The sequence below is a fragment of the Balaenoptera ricei genome, chromosome 16 (assembly GCF_028023285.1).
Source record: "Balaenoptera ricei isolate mBalRic1 chromosome 16, mBalRic1.hap2, whole genome shotgun sequence".
In the NCBI taxonomy this organism is placed as follows: domain Eukaryota; kingdom Metazoa; phylum Chordata; class Mammalia; order Artiodactyla; family Balaenopteridae; genus Balaenoptera; species Balaenoptera ricei.
This window is the reverse complement of record NC_082654.1, coordinates 121,584,434-121,603,199: the sequence shown is the minus strand read 5'-3', so window position 1 is coordinate 121,603,199 and position 18,766 is coordinate 121,584,434.

Sequence of the window (18,766 nt, the reverse complement as noted above, 5' to 3'; positions counted from 1 at the left end):
CTCCTTCCTTTTGTTGGTTTTTTTAATTTACTTTTTATTTTTCATTGGAGTAGTTTTCCACTGTGTACGTGGACCACTTCTACTTTGTGCATTCCTCGGTTGACGGACATTTTCATTGCTTCCAAGTGTCGGCTATGGTAAATATTGTTGGAGTGCAGGATTGCCAGCCTGTGACTTTTTGATTCTCATTTTCTCAGGTGATAGGCCCAGCAGTGGTTGGGATTGATTGACTGGTAGCACCGTGTTACCCTTTTCAAAGCACCTTCTTTGTGTTTTCATTAGTGGCTCTTACCACGTCCCCCTTAGAATCGAGGGTACGCATTTCTCCACAATCGCTTCAGCATTTATTGTTTGCAGCATTTATGCTAATGGCCCTTCTGGCTGCTGTGAGCTGATAGGTTTTTGTAATTTGGGTTTGCATGTCTTTGAAAATTCGTAAAACTCATCATTTTTCTCTGCCGTTTTCTTTTCTGTTAAAAAAAGGAAACAATTGGGAGTACAGTATAACTCTTGAAATTGTCTTCTTGGAAGGTTGCCCTCTTTGGAATTTTTCGGTCGATTTTCCACCCCAGAATTTTTTTAGAGAGCAGGTGTCATTTACCGAACTGCAAGTTTGGTGACTATTTAGTGACCTTTGGCAATGGATGTAAAGCTGCTGTTGTGGGAAGTGGCCTCAAGGAGGCAGCATTTCTCCATTCCCAAATCTGGGTACTAGGGCAGCAGAGTCTTTCTGGAAGTCGTGTTCCTAGGTTGTAAATTACATTGGAATGTGCATGGAGAAACCCCCATTAGATTATGTCTCATTATTTCTTCTTGGTTTTAAAAATTGCTTTAATTGGGGTAAAGCTTAGAATATTGTTTCTCCTAGGTGTACACGATCTGGTTCATTTGTACATTATATATGTCTATTCAAGTACAGATCCTCTTCCCATGTAAAATGTTACTGAGGGTTCCGCAGACCTCCCTTGCTATATGGTCGGTCTTTTTGATATATGTATATAATATGTGTTTGTATGCATACAGTAACACTAATCTTAATTTATCCATTCCCCCCACCTCCTTTCCTTTCAGATGAGCATAGTTTGCTTTCTAAGTCTGTGAGTGTCTTTCTCTGTGGAAATATGTTCATTGGTGTCAGTTATTAGATAACGCCTATAAGTGATATCATAGAATATAGGTCTTTTGCTTTCCGACTTACCTCATGGTTCGTGATTATCTCCAGACTCATTTGTGGTGCCTCAGAGAGCAATGGTTCATTGTCTTCCATGGCTAATATTCCATTGTGTACATGGACCACTTCTTCTTTATCCATTCACCTCTTGTTGGACATTTTGATTGCTTCACTGTCTTGGCTATTGTGAATAAGGCTGCACTGCAGCTTTTGCGGCCGGTGTCTTCTCGATTCTTGTCTTCTCAGGTGAGAGGTCCAATGGTGCGCCTGCTGGATTGAATGGTGCCTCCATTTTTACTTTTAAACACAGCTCCTTTCTGTTCTCATTATTGGCTGTTACCCCTTTACGTCTCACCAGCGGGTAGAGGGTACACAGTTCCCTAAAACCCCTTCAGCATTTATTGTTTGTAGACTTTTTGCTGATGGTCAGTCGACTGGTGTGAGTTGAAACCTTTTTGTAGATTAGATTGCATGGGTCTAACACTCCCTGAGGTTGAGCTTTTATCCATTTTCCTTTTCTTTTTTTAAAAGAGCGTGAGTAAAACTTAACTCTTCATACTCTCTTCTTGAAACGTTTGCCTGTGTTGAATTTTTTTGTCCATTCCCTACTTCAGCACAATTTTTTAGGGCAGGTGTCCTTTACAGCCCTGAGTCCTTGGGAATGCTAAGTGACCATGAGCTGTGAGTTTAAAGCTGCTCCTGCAGGGAAAGGTCAGAAGGTGGCAGCATTTCTCCTTTACCAAATTTGGTTACTGGGGAAACAGAGCCTTAATGGAAGTGGTGTTCTAGGTTGTAAATTAGAATGGAATGTGCCAGGAAAAAGCCCTGTAAGTTTATGTCTCATTACTTCTTGTTGATATTTGTAATTTACTTTTTATTTTTTATCCCAGCAAATTTGATTACAATGGTTTGTTTGTTCTAGGTGTGCAAGATGTGGTTCTTTCACACATATTCGTGTATCTATTCTTCCTCGCATCCTTTTTCCCTGTAGGTTATGACACAATGTTGAGTAGTCTCTCTCCTGGTCTTCCGTACGTCTTTGGTGAGTATATATTTCACATGGTTTGTATATCTCTGTTGACCCCAATATGGTAATGTATCCAGTCCTCATCCCTTTCTACTTGGTGAACCATAAGTTTTTTAATGAATCTGTGGTTGCCTTTCTCTGTGGAAATATCTTCATTGGTATCAATTTTTAAGTAACTCCTAAAAGTGATATGATAGGATATGTGTCTTTTGCTTTCTCACTTACTACACGTGGCGTGATTACGTCTAGACTCATCTATGGTGCTGCAAATGGCATTGTTTCACTTTTTTCACTAGCGAATATTCCATCTGTACATGGAGGAGTTCTTCTTTGTCCACCCATCTGTTGGTGGACTTTTTGGTTACTTCCATATCTTGGCTATTGTAATACTGTGCAATGCAGATTTGCCTGCCTGTGTCTTTGCAATTCTCTCTTCTTAGATTTTAGGTCGAGGAGTGGGCCTGCTGGATCATATGGTAGCTCAATGTTGACCTTTTTAAGGCACCTCCATTCTGTTCTCATTCGTGGCCCTTTCCAAGTTACGTCCCACTTGAAGTTGAGGGTATGCACTTCTCCACAACACCTTCAGCATTTATTGTTTGTAGTAGTTTTCTTAAAGATGGTGATTCTGACAAGTGTGAGCTGATACCTTTTTGCGGTTGAATTCGCACGTGCCTCATAATCCGTTGAAACTGAGCTTTAAGGCATGTCCTTTTTATTTTTCAAGCTGTGATTACCCCTTAGTTCTTCAAAGTGTTCTCTTAAAGTATGTGTCACATTTTGAAATGTTTTGGCCATGACCCCCCTCAAGACATTTTGAGGGCAGGTTTCATTTACAGTTCTGCAGTACTTGTTCCTATGAAATGACCGTTAGCACAGCCTTTAAAGCTGCTTTTGCAGGTAACTGCCAGAGGGTGGCAGCCTTTCTATGTCCCCCACCCTGGTACCTAGGGAAAAGCCCTTGCGGCCTGTGGTGTTTCTCGGTTATAAATTAGAGTGGAGTGTGCCCGGACAAACCCACACAAGCTGATGTCTCCTTCCTTTTGTTGGTTTTTTAAATTTACTTTTTATTTTTCATTGGAGTAGTTTTCCACTGTGTACGTGGACCACTTCTACTTTGTGCATTCCTCGGTTGACGGACATTTTCATTGCTTCCAAGTGTCGGCTATGGTAAATATTGTTGGAGTGCAGGATTGCCAGCCTGTGACTTTTTGATTCTCATTTTCTCAGGTGATAGGCCCAGCAGTGGTTGGGATTGATTGACTGGTAGCACCGTGTTACCCTTTTCAAAGCACCTTCTTTGTGTTTTCATTAGTGGCTCTTACCACGTCCCCCTTAGAATCGAGGGTACGCATTTCTCCACAATCGCTTCAGCATTTATTGTTTGCAGCATTTATGCTAATGGCCCTTCTGGCTGCTGTGAGCTGATAGGTTTTTGTAATTTGGGTTTGCATGTCTTTGAAAATTCGTAAAACTCATCATTTTTCTCTGCCGTTTTCTTTTCTGTTAAAAAAAGGAAACAATTGGGAGTACAGTATAACTCTTGAAATTGTCTTCTTGGAAGGTTGCCCTCTTTGGAATTTTTCGGTCGATTTTCCACCCCAGAATTTTTTTAGAGAGCAGGTGTCATTTACCGAACTGCAAGTTTGGTGACTATTTAGTGACCTTTGGCAATGGATGTAAAGCTGCTGTTGTGGGAAGTGGCCTCAAGGAGGCAGCATTTCTCCATTCCCAAATCTGGGTACTAGGGCAGCAGAGTCTTTCTGGAAGTCGTGTTCCTAGGTTGTAAATTACATTGGAATGTGCATGGAGAAACCCCCATTAGATTATGTCTCATTATTTCTTCTTGGTTTTAAAAATTGCTTTAATTGGGGTAAAGCTTAGAATATTGTTTCTCCTAGGTGTACACGATCTGGTTCATTTGTACATTATATATGTCTATTCAAGTACAGATCCTCTTCCCATGTAAAATGTTACTGAGGGTTCCGCAGACCTCCCTTGCTATATGGTCGGTCTTTTTGATATATGTATATAATATGTGTTTGTATGCATACAGTAACACTAATCTTAATTTATCCATTCCCCCCACCTCCTTTCCTTTCAGATGAGCATAGTTTGCTTTCTAAGTCTGTGAGTGTCTTTCTCTGTGGAAATATGTTCATTGGTGTCAGTTATTAGATAACGCCTATAAGTGATATCATAGAATATAGGTCTTTTGCTTTCCGACTTACCTCATGGTTCGTGATTATCTCCAGACTCATTTGTGGTGCCTCAGAGAGCAATGGTTCATTGTCTTCCATGGCTAATATTCCATTGTGTACATGGACCACTTCTTCTTTATCCATTCACCTCTTGTTGGACATTTTGATTGCTTCACTGTCTTGGCTATTGTGAATAAGGCTGCACTGCAGCTTTTGCGGCCGGTGTCTTCTCGATTCTTGTCTTCTCAGGTGAGAGGTCCAATGGTGCGCCTGCTGGATTGAATGGTGCCTCCATTTTTACTTTTAAACACAGCTCCTTTCTGTTCTCATTATTGGCTGTTACCCCTTTACGTCTCACCAGCGGGTAGAGGGTACACAGTTCCCTAAAACCCCTTCAGCATTTATTGTTTGTAGACTTTTTGCTGATGGTCAGTCGACTGGTGTGAGTTGAAACCTTTTTGTAGATTAGATTGCATGGGTCTAACACTCCCTGAGGTTGAGCTTTTATCCATTTTCCTTTTCTTTTTTTAAAAGAGCGTGAGTAAAACTTAACTCTTCATACTCTCTTCTTGAAACGTTTGCCTGTGTTGAATTTTTTTGTCCATTCCCTACTTCAGCACAATTTTTTAGGGCAGGTGTCCTTTACAGCCCTGAGTCCTTGGGAATGCTAAGTGACCATGAGCTGTGAGTTTAAAGCTGCTCCTGCAGGGAAAGGTCAGAAGGTGGCAGCATTTCTCCTTTACCAAATTTGGTTACTGGGGAAACAGAGCCTTAATGGAAGTGGTGTTCTAGGTTGTAAATTAGAATGGAATGTGCCAGGAAAAAGCCCTGTAAGTTTATGTCTCATTACTTCTTGTTGATATTTGTAATTTACTTTTTATTTTTTATCCCAGCAAATTTGATTACAATGGTTTGTTTGTTCTAGGTGTGCAAGATGTGGTTCTTTCACACATATTCGTGTATCTATTCTTCCTCGCATCCTTTTTCCCTGTAGGTTATGACACAGTGTTGAGTAGTCTCTCTCCTGGTCTTCCGTACGTCTTTGGTGAGTATATATTTCACATGGTTTGTATATCTCTGTTGACCCCAATATGGTAATGTATCCAGTCCTCATCCCTTTCTACTTGGTGAACCATAAGTTTTTTAATGAATCTGTGGTTGCCTTTCTCTGTGGAAATATCTTCATTGGTATCAATTTTTAAGTAACTCCTAAAAGTGATATGATAGGATATGTGTCTTTTGCTTTCTCACTTACTACACGTGGCGTGATTACGTCTAGACTCATCTATGGTGCTGCAAATGGCATTGTTTCACTTTTTTCACTAGCGAATATTCCATCTGTACATGGAGGAGTTCTTCTTTGTCCACCCATCTGTTGGTGGACTTTTTGGTTACTTCCATATCTTGGCTATTGTAATACTGTGCAATGCAGATTTGCCTGCCTGTGTCTTTGCAATTCTCTCTTCTTAGATTTTAGGTCGAGGAGTGGGCCTGCTGGATCATATGGTAGCTCAATGTTGACCTTTTTAAGGCACCTCCATTCTGTTCTCATTCGTGGCCCTTTCCAAGTTACGTCCCACTTGAAGTTGAGGGTATGCACTTCTCCACAACACCTTCAGCATTTATTGTTTGTAGTAGTTTTCTTAAAGATGGTGATTCTGACAAGTGTGAGCTGATACCTTTTTGCGGTTGAATTCGCACGTGCCTCATAATCCGTTGAAACTGAGCTTTAAGGCATGTCCTTTTTATTTTTCAAGCTGTGATTACCCCTTAGTTCTTCAAAGTGTTCTCTTAAAGTATGTGTCACATTTTGAAATGTTTTGGCCATGACCCCCCTCAAGACATTTTGAGGGCAGGTTTCATTTACAGTTCTGCAGTACTTGTTCCTATGAAATGACCGTTAGCACAGCCTTTAAAGCTGCTTTTGCAGGTAACTGCCAGAGGGTGGCAGCCTTTCTATGTCCCCCACCCTGGTACCTAGGGAAAAGCCCTTGCGGCCTGTGGTGTTTCTCGGTTATAAATTAGAGTGGAGTGTGCCCGGACAAACCCACACAAGCTGATGTCTCCTTCCTTTTGTTGGTTTTTTAAATTTACTTTTTATTTTTCATTGGAGTAGTTTTCCACTGTGTACGTGGACCACTTCTACTTTGTGCATTCCTCGGTTGACGGACATTTTCATTGCTTCCAAGTGTCGGCTATGGTAAATATTGTTGGAGTGCAGGATTGCCAGCCTGTGACTTTTTGATTCTCATTTTCTCAGGTGATAGGCCCAGCAGTGGTTGGGATTGATTGACTGGTAGCACCGTGTTACCCTTTTCAAAGCACCTTCTTTGTGTTTTCATTAGTGGCTCTTACCACGTCCCCCTTAGAATCGAGGGTACGCATTTCTCCACAATCGCTTCAGCATTTATTGTTTGCAGCATTTATGCTAATGGCCCTTCTGGCTGCTGTGAGCTGATAGGTTTTTGTAATTTGGGTTTGCATGTCTTTGAAAATTCGTAAAACTCATCATTTTTCTCTGCCGTTTTCTTTTCTGTTAAAAAAAGGAAACAATTGGGAGTACAGTATAACTCTTGAAATTGTCTTCTTGGAAGGTTGCCCTCTTTGGAATTTTTCGGTCGATTTTCCACCCCAGAATTTTTTTAGAGAGCAGGTGTCATTTACCGAACTGCAAGTTTGGTGACTATTTAGTGACCTTTGGCAATGGATGTAAAGCTGCTGTTGTGGGAAGTGGCCTCAAGGAGGCAGCATTTCTCCATTCCCAAATCTGGGTACTAGGGCAGCAGAGTCTTTCTGGAAGTCGTGTTCCTAGGTTGTAAATTACATTGGAATGTGCATGGAGAAACCCCCATTAGATTATGTCTCATTATTTCTTCTTGGTTTTAAAAATTGCTTTAATTGGGGTAAAGCTTAGAATATTGTTTCTCCTAGGTGTACACGATCTGGTTCATTTGTACATTATATATGTCTATTCAAGTACAGATCCTCTTCCCATGTAAAATGTTACTGAGGGTTCCGCAGACCTCCCTTGCTATATGGTCGGTCTTTTTGATATATGTATATAATATGTGTTTGTATGCATACAGTAACACTAATCTTAATTTATCCATTCCCCCCACCTCCTTTCCTTTCAGATGAGCATAGTTTGCTTTCTAAGTCTGTGAGTGTCTTTCTCTGTGGAAATATGTTCATTGGTGTCAGTTATTAGATAACGCCTATAAGTGATATCATAGAATATAGGTCTTTTGCTTTCCGACTTACCTCATGGTTCGTGATTATCTCCAGACTCATTTGTGGTGCCTCAGAGAGCAATGGTTCATTGTCTTCCATGGCTAATATTCCATTGTGTACATGGACCACTTCTTCTTTATCCATTCACCTCTTGTTGGACATTTTGATTGCTTCACTGTCTTGGCTATTGTGAATAAGGCTGCACTGCAGCTTTTGCGGCCGGTGTCTTCTCGATTCTTGTCTTCTCAGGTGAGAGGTCCAATGGTGCGCCTGCTGGATTGAATGGTGCCTCCATTTTTACTTTTAAACACAGCTCCTTTCTGTTCTCATTATTGGCTGTTACCCCTTTACGTCTCACCAGCGGGTAGAGGGTACACAGTTCCCTAAAACCCCTTCAGCATTTATTGTTTGTAGACTTTTTGCTGATGGTCAGTCGACTGGTGTGAGTTGAAACCTTTTTGTAGATTAGATTGCATGGGTCTAACACTCCCTGAGGTTGAGCTTTTATCCATTTTCCTTTTCTTTTTTTAAAAGAGCGTGAGTAAAACTTAACTCTTCATACTCTCTTCTTGAAACGTTTGCCTGTGTTGAATTTTTTTGTCCATTCCCTACTTCAGCACAATTTTTTAGGGCAGGTGTCCTTTACAGCCCTGAGTCCTTGGGAATGCTAAGTGACCATGAGCTGTGAGTTTAAAGCTGCTCCTGCAGGGAAAGGTCAGAAGGTGGCAGCATTTCTCCTTTACCAAATTTGGTTACTGGGGAAACAGAGCCTTAATGGAAGTGGTGTTCTAGGTTGTAAATTAGAATGGAATGTGCCAGGAAAAAGCCCTGTAAGTTTATGTCTCATTACTTCTTGTTGATATTTGTAATTTACTTTTTATTTTTTATCCCAGCAAATTTGATTACAATGGTTTGTTTGTTCTAGGTGTGCAAGATGTGGTTCTTTCACACATATTCGTGTATCTATTCTTCCTCGCATCCTTTTTCCCTGTAGGTTATGACACAGTGTTGAGTAGTCTCTCTCCTGGTCTTCCGTACGTCTTTGGTGAGTATATATTTCACATGGTTTGTATATCTCTGTTGACCCCAATATGGTAATGTATCCAGTCCTCATCCCTTTCTACTTGGTGAACCATAAGTTTTTTAATGAATCTGTGGTTGCCTTTCTCTGTGGAAATATCTTCATTGGTATCAATTTTTAAGTAACTCCTAAAAGTGATATGATAGGATATGTGTCTTTTGCTTTCTCACTTACTACACGTGGCGTGATTACGTCTAGACTCATCTATGGTGCTGCAAATGGCATTGTTTCACTTTTTTCACTAGCGAATATTCCATCTGTACATGGAGGAGTTCTTCTTTGTCCACCCATCTGTTGGTGGACTTTTTGGTTACTTCCATATCTTGGCTATTGTAATACTGTGCAATGCAGATTTGCCTGCCTGTGTCTTTGCAATTCTCTCTTCTTAGATTTTAGGTCGAGGAGTGGGCCTGCTGGATCATATGGTAGCTCAATGTTGACCTTTTTAAGGCACCTCCATTCTGTTCTCATTCGTGGCCCTTTCCAAGTTACGTCCCACTTGAAGTTGAGGGTATGCACTTCTCCACAACACCTTCAGCATTTATTGTTTGTAGTAGTTTTCTTAAAGATGGTGATTCTGACAAGTGTGAGCTGATACCTTTTTGCGGTTGAATTCGCACGTGCCTCATAATCCGTTGAAACTGAGCTTTAAGGCATGTCCTTTTTATTTTTCAAGCTGTGATTACCCCTTAGTTCTTCAAAGTGTTCTCTTAAAGTATGTGTCACATTTTGAAATGTTTTGGCCATGACCCCCCTCAAGACATTTTGAGGGCAGGTTTCATTTACAGTTCTGCAGTACTTGTTCCTATGAAATGACCGTTAGCACAGCCTTTAAAGCTGCTTTTGCAGGTAACTGCCAGAGGGTGGCAGCCTTTCTATGTCCCCCACCCTGGTACCTAGGGAAAAGCCCTTGCGGCCTGTGGTGTTTCTCGGTTATAAATTAGAGTGGAGTGTGCCCGGACAAACCCACACAAGCTGATGTCTCCTTCCTTTTGTTGGTTTTTTAAATTTACTTTTTATTTTTCATTGGAGTAGTTTTCCACTGTGTACGTGGACCACTTCTACTTTGTGCATTCCTCGGTTGACGGACATTTTCATTGCTTCCAAGTGTCGGCTATGGTAAATATTGTTGGAGTGCAGGATTGCCAGCCTGTGACTTTTTGATTCTCATTTTCTCAGGTGATAGGCCCAGCAGTGGTTGGGATTGATTGACTGGTAGCACCGTGTTACCCTTTTCAAAGCACCTTCTTTGTGTTTTCATTAGTGGCTCTTACCACGTCCCCCTTAGAATCGAGGGTACGCATTTCTCCACAATCGCTTCAGCATTTATTGTTTGCAGCATTTATGCTAATGGCCCTTCTGGCTGCTGTGAGCTGATAGGTTTTTGTAATTTGGGTTTGCATGTCTTTGAAAATTCGTAAAACTCATCATTTTTCTCTGCCGTTTTCTTTTCTGTTAAAAAAAGGAAACAATTGGGAGTACAGTATAACTCTTGAAATTGTCTTCTTGGAAGGTTGCCCTCTTTGGAATTTTTCGGTCGATTTTCCACCCCAGAATTTTTTTAGAGAGCAGGTGTCATTTACCGAACTGCAAGTTTGGTGACTATTTAGTGACCTTTGGCAATGGATGTAAAGCTGCTGTTGTGGGAAGTGGCCTCAAGGAGGCAGCATTTCTCCATTCCCAAATCTGGGTACTAGGGCAGCAGAGTCTTTCTGGAAGTCGTGTTCCTAGGTTGTAAATTACATTGGAATGTGCATGGAGAAACCCCCATTAGATTATGTCTCATTATTTCTTCTTGGTTTTAAAAATTGCTTTAATTGGGGTAAAGCTTAGAATATTGTTTCTCCTAGGTGTACACGATCTGGTTCATTTGTACATTATATATGTCTATTCAAGTACAGATCCTCTTCCCATGTAAAATGTTACTGAGGGTTCCGCAGACCTCCCTTGCTATATGGTCGGTCTTTTTGATATATGTATATAATATGTGTTTGTATGCATACAGTAACACTAATCTTAATTTATCCATTCCCCCCACCTCCTTTCCTTTCAGATGAGCATAGTTTGCTTTCTAAGTCTGTGAGTGTCTTTCTCTGTGGAAATATGTTCATTGGTGTCAGTTATTAGATAACGCCTATAAGTGATATCATAGAATATAGGTCTTTTGCTTTCCGACTTACCTCATGGTTCGTGATTATCTCCAGACTCATTTGTGGTGCCTCAGAGAGCAATGGTTCATTGTCTTCCATGGCTAATATTCCATTGTGTACATGGACCACTTCTTCTTTATCCATTCACCTCTTGTTGGACATTTTGATTGCTTCACTGTCTTGGCTATTGTGAATAAGGCTGCACTGCAGCTTTTGCGGCCGGTGTCTTCTCGATTCTTGTCTTCTCAGGTGAGAGGTCCAATGGTGCGCCTGCTGGATTGAATGGTGCCTCCATTTTTACTTTTAAACACAGCTCCTTTCTGTTCTCATTATTGGCTGTTACCCCTTTACGTCTCACCAGCGGGTAGAGGGTACACAGTTCCCTAAAACCCCTTCAGCATTTATTGTTTGTAGACTTTTTGCTGATGGTCAGTCGACTGGTGTGAGTTGAAACCTTTTTGTAGATTAGATTGCATGGGTCTAACACTCCCTGAGGTTGAGCTTTTATCCATTTTCCTTTTCTTTTTTTAAAAGAGCGTGAGTAAAACTTAACTCTTCATACTCTCTTCTTGAAACGTTTGCCTGTGTTGAATTTTTTTGTCCATTCCCTACTTCAGCACAATTTTTTAGGGCAGGTGTCCTTTACAGCCCTGAGTCCTTGGGAATGCTAAGTGACCATGAGCTGTGAGTTTAAAGCTGCTCCTGCAGGGAAAGGTCAGAAGGTGGCAGCATTTCTCCTTTACCAAATTTGGTTACTGGGGAAACAGAGCCTTAATGGAAGTGGTGTTCTAGGTTGTAAATTAGAATGGAATGTGCCAGGAAAAAGCCCTGTAAGTTTATGTCTCATTACTTCTTGTTGATATTTGTAATTTACTTTTTATTTTTTATCCCAGCAAATTTGATTACAATGGTTTGTTTGTTCTAGGTGTGCAAGATGTGGTTCTTTCACACATATTCGTGTATCTATTCTTCCTCGCATCCTTTTTCCCTGTAGGTTATGACACAGTGTTGAGTAGTCTCTCTCCTGGTCTTCCGTACGTCTTTGGTGAGTATATATTTCACATGGTTTGTATATCTCTGTTGACCCCAATATGGTAATGTATCCAGTCCTCATCCCTTTCTACTTGGTGAACCATAAGTTTTTTAATGAATCTGTGGTTGCCTTTCTCTGTGGAAATATCTTCATTGGTATCAATTTTTAAGTAACTCCTAAAAGTGATATGATAGGATATGTGTCTTTTGCTTTCTCACTTACTACACGTGGCGTGATTACGTCTAGACTCATCTATGGTGCTGCAAATGGCATTGTTTCACTTTTTTCACTAGCGAATATTCCATCTGTACATGGAGGAGTTCTTCTTTGTCCACCCATCTGTTGGTGGACTTTTTGGTTACTTCCATATCTTGGCTATTGTAATACTGTGCAATGCAGATTTGCCTGCCTGTGTCTTTGCAATTCTCTCTTCTTAGATTTTAGGTCGAGGAGTGGGCCTGCTGGATCATATGGTAGCTCAATGTTGACCTTTTTAAGGCACCTCCATTCTGTTCTCATTCGTGGCCCTTTCCAAGTTACGTCCCACTTGAAGTTGAGGGTATGCACTTCTCCACAACACCTTCAGCATTTATTGTTTGTAGTAGTTTTCTTAAAGATGGTGATTCTGACAAGTGTGAGCTGATACCTTTTTGCGGTTGAATTCGCACGTGCCTCATAATCCGTTGAAACTGAGCTTTAAGGCATGTCCTTTTTATTTTTCAAGCTGTGATTACCCCTTAGTTCTTCAAAGTGTTCTCTTAAAGTACGTGTCACATTTTGAAATGTTTTGGCCATGACCCCCCTCAAGACATTTTGAGGGCAGGTTTCATTTACAGTTCTGCAGTACTTGTTCCTATGAAATGACCGTTAGCACAGCCTTTAAAGCTGCTTTTGCAGGTAACTGCCAGAGGGTGGCAGCCTTTCTATGTCCCCCACCCTGGTACCTAGGGAAAAGCCCTTGCGGCCTGTGGTGTTTCTCGGTTATAAATTAGAGTGGAGTGTGCCCGGACAAACCCACACAAGCTGATGTCTCCTTCCTTTTGTTGGTTTTTTAAATTTACTTTTTATTTTTCATTGGAGTAGTTTTCCACTGTGTACGTGGACCACTTCTACTTTGTGCATTCCTCGGTTGACGGACATTTTCATTGCTTCCAAGTGTCGGCTATGGTAAATATTGTTGGAGTGCAGGATTGCCAGCCTGTGACTTTTTGATTCTCATTTTCTCAGGTGATAGGCCCAGCAGTGGTTGGGATTGATTGACTGGTAGCACCGTGTTACCCTTTTCAAAGCACCTTCTTTGTGTTTTCATTAGTGGCTCTTACCACGTCCCCCTTAGAATCGAGGGTACGCATTTCTCCACAATCGCTTCAGCATTTATTGTTTGCAGCATTTATGCTAATGGCCCTTCTGGCTGCTGTGAGCTGATAGGTTTTTGTAATTTGGGTTTGCATGTCTTTGAAAATTCGTAAAACTCATCATTTTTCTCTGCCGTTTTCTTTTCTGTTAAAAAAAGGAAACAATTGGGAGTACAGTATAACTCTTGAAATTGTCTTCTTGGAAGGTTGCCCTCTTTGGAATTTTTCGGTCGATTTTCCACCCCAGAATTTTTTTAGAGAGCAGGTGTCATTTACCGAACTGCAAGTTTGGTGACTATTTAGTGACCTTTGGCAATGGATGTAAAGCTGCTGTTGTGGGAAGTGGCCTCAAGGAGGCAGCATTTCTCCATTCCCAAATCTGGGTACTAGGGCAGCAGAGTCTTTCTGGAAGTCGTGTTCCTAGGTTGTAAATTACATTGGAATGTGCATGGAGAAACCCCCATTAGATTATGTCTCATTATTTCTTCTTGGTTTTAAAAATTGCTTTAATTGGGGTAAAGCTTAGAATATTGTTTCTCCTAGGTGTACACGATCTGGTTCATTTGTACATTATATATGTCTATTCAAGTACAGATCCTCTTCCCATGTAAAATGTTACTGAGGGTTCCGCAGACCTCCCTTGCTATATGGTCGGTCTTTTTGATATATGTATATAATATGTGTTTGTATGCATACAGTAACACTAATCTTAATTTATCCATTCCCCCCACCTCCTTTCCTTTCAGATGAGCATAGTTTGCTTTCTAAGTCTGTGAGTGTCTTTCTCTGTGGAAATATGTTCATTGGTGTCAGTTATTAGATAACGCCTATAAGTGATATCATAGAATATAGGTCTTTTGCTTTCCGACTTACCTCATGGTTCGTGATTATCTCCAGACTCATTTGTGGTGCCTCAGAGAGCAATGGTTCATTGTCTTCCATGGCTAATATTCCATTGTGTACATGGACCACTTCTTCTTTATCCATTCACCTCTTGTTGGACATTTTGATTGCTTCACTGTCTTGGCTATTGTGAATAAGGCTGCACTGCAGCTTTTGCGGCCGGTGTCTTCTCGATTCTTGTCTTCTCAGGTGAGAGGTCCAATGGTGCGCCTGCTGGATTGAATGGTGCCTCCATTTTTACTTTTAAACACAGCTCCTTTCTGTTCTCATTATTGGCTGTTACCCCTTTACGTCTCACCAGCGGGTAGAGGGTACACAGTTCCCTAAAACCCCTTCAGCATTTATTGTTTGTAGACTTTTTGCTGATGGTCAGTCGACTGGTGTGAGTTGAAACCTTTTTGTAGATTAGATTGCATGGGTCTAACACTCCCTGAGGTTGAGCTTTTATCCATTTTCCTTTTCTTTTTTTAAAAGAGCGTGAGTAAAACTTAACTCTTCATACTCTCTTCTTGAAACGTTTGCCTGTGTTGAATTTTTTTGTCCATTCCCTACTTCAGCACAATTTTTTAGGGCAGGTGTCCTTTACAGCCCTGAGTCCTTGGGAATGCTAAGTGACCATGAGCTGTGAGTTTAAAGCTGCTCCTGCAGGGAAAGGTCAGAAGGTGGCAGCATTTCTCCTTTACCAAATTTGGTTACTGGGGAAACAGAGCCTTAATGGAAGTGGTGTTCTAGGTTGTAAATTAGAATGGAATGTGCCAGGAAAAAGCCCTGTAAGTTTATGTCTCATTACTTCTTGTTGATATTTGTAATTTACTTTTTATTTTTTATCCCAGCAAATTTGATTACAATGGTTTGTTTGTTCTAGGTGTGCAAGATGTGGTTCTTTCACACATATTCGTGTATCTATTCTTCCTCGCATCCTTTTTCCCTGTAGGTTATGACACAGTGTTGAGTAGTCTCTCTCCTGGTCTTCCGTACGTCTTTGGTGAGTATATATTTCACATGGTTTGTATATCTCTGTTGACCCCAATATGGTAATGTATCCAGTCCTCATCCCTTTCTACTTGGTGAACCATAAGTTTTTTAATGAATCTGTGGTTGCCTTTCTCTGTGGAAATATCTTCATTGGTATCAATTTTTAAGTAACTCCTAAAAGTGATATGATAGGATATGTGTCTTTTGCTTTCTCACTTACTACACGTGGCGTGATTACGTCTAGACTCATCTATGGTGCTGCAAATGGCATTGTTTCACTTTTTTCACTAGCGAATATTCCATCTGTACATGGAGGAGTTCTTCTTTGTCCACCCATCTGTTGGTGGACTTTTTGGTTACTTCCATATCTTGGCTATTGTAATACTGTGCAATGCAGATTTGCCTGCCTGTGTCTTTGCAATTCTCTCTTCTTAGATTTTAGGTCGAGGAGTGGGCCTGCTGGATCATATGGTAGCTCAATGTTGACCTTTTTAAGGCACCTCCATTCTGTTCTCATTCGTGGCCCTTTCCAAGTTACGTCCCACTTGAAGTTGAGGGTATGCACTTCTCCACAACACCTTCAGCATTTATTGTTTGTAGTAGTTTTCTTAAAGATGGTGATTCTGACAAGTGTGAGCTGATACCTTTTTGCGGTTGAATTCGCACGTGCCTCATAATCCGTTGAAACTGAGCTTTAAGGCATGTCCTTTTTATTTTTCAAGCTGTGATTACCCCTTAGTTCTTCAAAGTGTTCTCTTAAAGTACGTGTCACATTTTGAAATGTTTTGGCCATGACCCCCCTCAAGACATTTTGAGGGCAGGTTTCATTTACAGTTCTGCAGTACTTGTTCCTATGAAATGACCGTTAGCACAGCCTTTAAAGCTGCTTTTGCAGGTAACTGCCAGAGGGTGGCAGCCTTTCTATGTCCCCCACCCTGGTACCTAGGGAAAAGCCCTTGCGGCCTGTGGTGTTTCTCGGTTATAAATTAGAGTGGAGTGTGCCCGGACAAACCCACACAAGCTGATGTCTCCTTCCTTTTGTTGGTTTTTTAAATTTACTTTTTATTTTTCATTGGAGTAGTTTTCCACTGTGTACGTGGACCACTTCTACTTTGTGCATTCCTCGGTTGACGGACATTTTCATTGCTTCCAAGTGTCGGCTATGGTAAATATTGTTGGAGTGCAGGATTGCCAGCCTGTGACTTTTTGATTCTCATTTTCTCAGGTGATAGGCCCAGCAGTGGTTGGGATTGATTGACTGGTAGCACCGTGTTACCCTTTTCAAAGCACCTTCTTTGTGTTTTCATTAGTGGCTCTTACCACGTCCCCCTTAGAATCGAGGGTACGCATTTCTCCACAATCGCTTCAGCATTTATTGTTTGCAGCATTTATGCTAATGGCCCTTCTGGCTGCTGTGAGCTGATAGGTTTTTGTAATTTGGGTTTGCATGTCTTTGAAAATTCGTAAAACTCATCATTTTTCTCTGCCGTTTTCTTTTCTGTTAAAAAAAGGAAACAATTGGGAGTACAGTATAACTCTTGAAATTGTCTTCTTGGAAGGTTGCCCTCTTTGGAATTTTTCGGTCGATTTTCCACCCCAGAATTTTTTTAGAGAGCAGGTGTCATTTACCGAACTGCAAGTTTGGTGACTATTTAGTGACCTTTGGCAATGGATGTAAAGCTGCTGTTGTGGGAAGTGGCCTCAAGGAGGCAGCATTTCTCCATTCCCAAATCTGGGTACTAGGGCAGCAGAGTCTTTCTGGAAGTCGTGTTCCTAGGTTGTAAATTACATTGGAATGTGCATGGAGAAACCCCCATTAGATTATGTCTCATTATTTCTTCTTGGTTTTAAAAATTGCTTTAATTGGGGTAAAGCTTAGAATATTGTTTCTCCTAGGTGTACACGATCTGGTTCATTTGTACATTATATATGTCTATTCAAGTACAGATCCTCTTCCCATGTAAAATGTTACTGAGGGTTCCGCAGACCTCCCTTGCTATATGGTCGGTCTTTTTGATATATGTATATAATATGTGTTTGTATGCATACAGTAACACTAATCTTAATTTATCCATTCCCCCCACCTCCTTTCCTTTCAGATGAGCATAGTTTGCTTTCTAAGTCTGTGAGTGTCTTTCTCTGTGGAAATATGTTCATTGGTGTCAGTTATTAGATAACGCCTATAAGTGATATCATAGAATATAGGTCTTTTGCTTTCCGACTTACCTCATGGTTCGTGATTATCTCCAGACTCATTTGTGGTGCCTCAGAGAGCAATGGTTCATTGTCTTCCATGGCTAATATTCCATTGTGTACATGGACCACTTCTTCTTTATCCATTCACCTCTTGTTGGACATTTTGATTGCTTCACTGTCTTGGCTATTGTGAATAAGGCTGCACTGCAGCTTTTGCGGCCGGTGTCTTCTCGATTCTTGTCTTCTCAGGTGAGAGGTCCAATGGTGCGCCTGCTGGATTGAATGGTGCCTCCATTTTTACTTTTAAACACAGCTCCTTTCTGTTCTCATTATTGGCTGTTACCCCTTTACGTCTCACCAGCGGGTAGAGGGTACACAGTTCCCTAAAACCCCTTCAGCATTTATTGTTTGTAGACTTTTTGCTGATGGTCAGTCGACTGGTGTGAGTTGAAACCTTTTTGTAGATTAGATTGCATGGGTCTAACACTCCCTGAGGTTGAGCTTTTATCCATTTTCCTTTTCTTTTTTTAAAAGAGCGTGAGTAAAACTTAACTCTTCATACTCTCTTCTTGAAACGTTTGCCTGTGTTGAATTTTTTTGTCCATTCCCTACTTCAGCACAATTTTTTAGGGCAGGTGTCCTTTACAGCCCTGAGTCCTTGGGAATGCTAAGTGACCATGAGCTGTGAGTTTAAAGCTGCTCCTGCAGGGAAAGGTCAGAAGGTGGCAGCATTTCTCCTTTACCAAATTTGGTTACTGGGGAAACAGAGCCTTAATGGAAGTGGTGTTCTAGGTTGTAAATTAGAATGGAATGTGCCAGGAAAAAGCCCTGTAAGTTTATGTCTCATTACTTCTTGTTGATATTTGTAATTTACTTTTTATTTTTTATCCCAGCAAATTTGATTACAATGGTTTGTTTGTTCTAGGTGTGCAAGATGTGGTTCTTTCACACATATTCGTGTATCTATTCTTCCTCGCATCCTTTTTCCCTGTAGGTTATGACACAGTGTTGAGTAGTCTCTCTCCTGGTCTTCCGTACGTCTTTGGTGAGTATATATTTCACATGGTTTGTATATCTCTGTTGACCCCAATATGGTAATGTATCCAGTCCTCATCCCTTTCTACTTGGTGAACCATAAGTTTTTTAATGAATCTGTGGTTGCCTTTCTCTGTGGAAATATCTTCATTGGTATCAATTTTTAAGTAACTCCTAAAAGTGATATGATAGGATATGTGTCTTTTGCTTTCTCACTTACTACACGTGGCGTGATTACGTCTAGACTCATCTATGGTGCTGCAAATGGCATTGTTTCACTTTTTTCACTAGCGAATATTCCATCTGTACATGGAGGAGTTCTTCTTTGTCCACCCATCTGTTGGTGGACTTTTTGGTTACTTCCATATCTTGGCTATTGTAATACTGTGCAATGCAGATTTGCCTGCC